The sequence below is a fragment of the Bidens hawaiensis genome, unplaced genomic scaffold (assembly GCF_021521415.1).
Source record: "Bidens hawaiensis isolate Kalapana, Puna unplaced genomic scaffold, B.hawaiensis_p1.1 tig00026387_1, whole genome shotgun sequence".
NCBI lineage: Eukaryota > Viridiplantae > Streptophyta > Magnoliopsida > Asterales > Asteraceae > Bidens > Bidens hawaiensis.
In genome coordinates this window covers 196,046-198,573 of record NW_027494245.1, presented here as the reverse complement: position 1 = coordinate 198,573, position 2,528 = coordinate 196,046, and positions in this window count along the sequence as shown.

Genomic DNA, 2,528 nt, shown 5'->3' with positions numbered 1-2,528 from the left:
AACTGGTTACTTAGAATTGATCATGTTATTTATTTCCTAAAGGACAACTGTTAAAATCTTAAGGGTAAATTTTTGAAATTTTAGGCGATGTTGTGTTGGGTTTCTATAGGATTTAACAAACTTAGTTAACCGATTAACTAGTTATAATATATGCGGAAACGTGATAGACAAACTAAACATATGAACAACCTAGTTTATTCATTTCAAGATTACCAATAATCTATTTACTAGAAACCCGAAGCTAGGATCAAATGATACGGGAACAACTAAACTATCAAAGCATATAAACACTTACAATCTTAACCCTTTAAGAGTTTAGTAGATGTTGAAGAAGATGATGATGTGAATGCTAGATTTTCAAAGAAAAACCCTCAAACGGAATATACCCCGAGCCTCCAACACGCACCGAGCTATGCTAGGGAGCTTGAACACGAAAAACCCGAGACCCGAAATCTTTCTTCTTTGGCCGTGAGCTAGAGAGAAAGAGAGAATGGGTGTTGTTTTTCAAAATGGTTACTTGAAAGTTGTAAGAACTTGATTACTCACATGCATACATAAGATTTAGTTATATACAAGTCCACACTCAATCTCTTTTGCATGTTGACAATATGACCAAGTTGGTGGGGTGTGGGGCCCACCCAAAACCGGCCCCAACATTATTATTATTTTTTTTTTTTTTTTTTTTTTTTTTATATTTTATATATTCTATACTTTATAAAATATATAAACACCCCATCTTTTATAAACCATTTTATAAAAGAATACATAGTTAAATAATCATTCCAATAATAATTATTTAAATAAATAAATTAACCAATTAATTATTTAATACTTTCAAGTAATTATTCAGAAACCCATTTTTCTGAAAGTGTCGTGTTCTGTATTTGTCTTATAGATCTTATCTTAACAAATACATAATTGGTGTGTGTCTAACTCGTTATTGGGTATGACCCGACTTGGATCAAACATAACTAGCCACATTAACTTAATTATGTGTCTCGGGCATACGATATTCCAACAATCTCCCACTTGCACGAGACTCATAGGAAGTTAATGCTAATGGTGAATACCGCCTAACAACAGGTCACCACCCCTAGTATGTTTGACTAAGTGCCATTCAATAACATCATCCCCTTCAAGTCCATACTTGATATGATATAGGTAAGTCTTATCACTACATCCCTTTGTTTCTAGATGTCCTGTCAAATCGGAGAGACACAGATTGATCATTCTCTCATTGATTTAACTTAACAGGCCTTAGACATCTAAACTCTCAACACATAAGAGGAACAAATTCCATCTTGACTGCATACATCCTTGTTGACATCTCGTATGATATCTGAGCTCTTTCTTTTATGTCATCGTGTTACCGAAAAACAAAGAAGAGAGTCAAGTTATCAGACTTGATGAAAAGCCAGATCCAATATGCATCTCAGGTCAAAGGACACAATGATACTCGCCTTTACTCAAGGATTACTTATGATCAGTTGCACTAACTCCATGCAGTGATCCTTGAGAGCGGATCATGTCCAATATTTGTATCCCACAAATATCTATGAACCTTGGTGGCAAACCTATGCCTTATATTCATCACATGAATATCAACCAATCCGGGTTCATAATAGTCTTACCTTCATACTTGTTCCCACAAGCATGATCGACTACGGACGTTTAGAATAACATAAGTCATTCATGGATTAAACATGCAAAATTAGAACATAACTCATTTAATAATTAAAACTTAATTAATTTCATGAGATACCCATTACATTCGTTCTTATACAAACACTAAACACGGATTTAAATCCACTCACTAGAATACCGAAGTCCTAATGCACAAACATGACCCTCATGCTTTGGCCTATCGAGGAGCTTCGTGAGTGGGTCCGCAATATTTTGATCGGTATGAACTTTATGAATACATATTTTTCTCTTTTCAACTTCATCCCTTATGTAGTTGAATCTGCGCTCAATGTGCCTCGTTTTCTGATGAGCACGAGGTTCCTTGATCTGTGCAATAGCACCCTCATTGTCACAGAATATCTCTAGGGGCTCCTGAATGGAAGAGATAATCCCTAGATCCATGATGAACTTTTTCATCCATGCAGCCTCTTGGGCTGCCATTGAAGCGGCGATGTACTCAGATTCTGTAGTGGATAACGCGACAACATCCTGCTTCGAACTCTTCCAAGAGACAGCGCCTCCATTTAAAATGAAAACATATCCCGACTGTGACCGAGAATCATCTCGGTCAGTTTGGAAACTCGCATCCACGTAACCCTTTACGACGAGTTCCTCCTCACCAGACCCATATATTAAAAACATATCCTTAGTCCTTCTAAGATATTTTAATATATTCTTGACAGCCATCCAATGACTGTCACCTGGGTTGTGCTGGTATCTACTTGTTATGCTTAAAGCATACGAGACATCCGGTCTAGTGCACATCATTGCATACATGATAGATCCTATTGCCGAAGCATAAGGAACATGCTTCATCCTATCCTGCTCTTCCTTAGAGCTAGGAC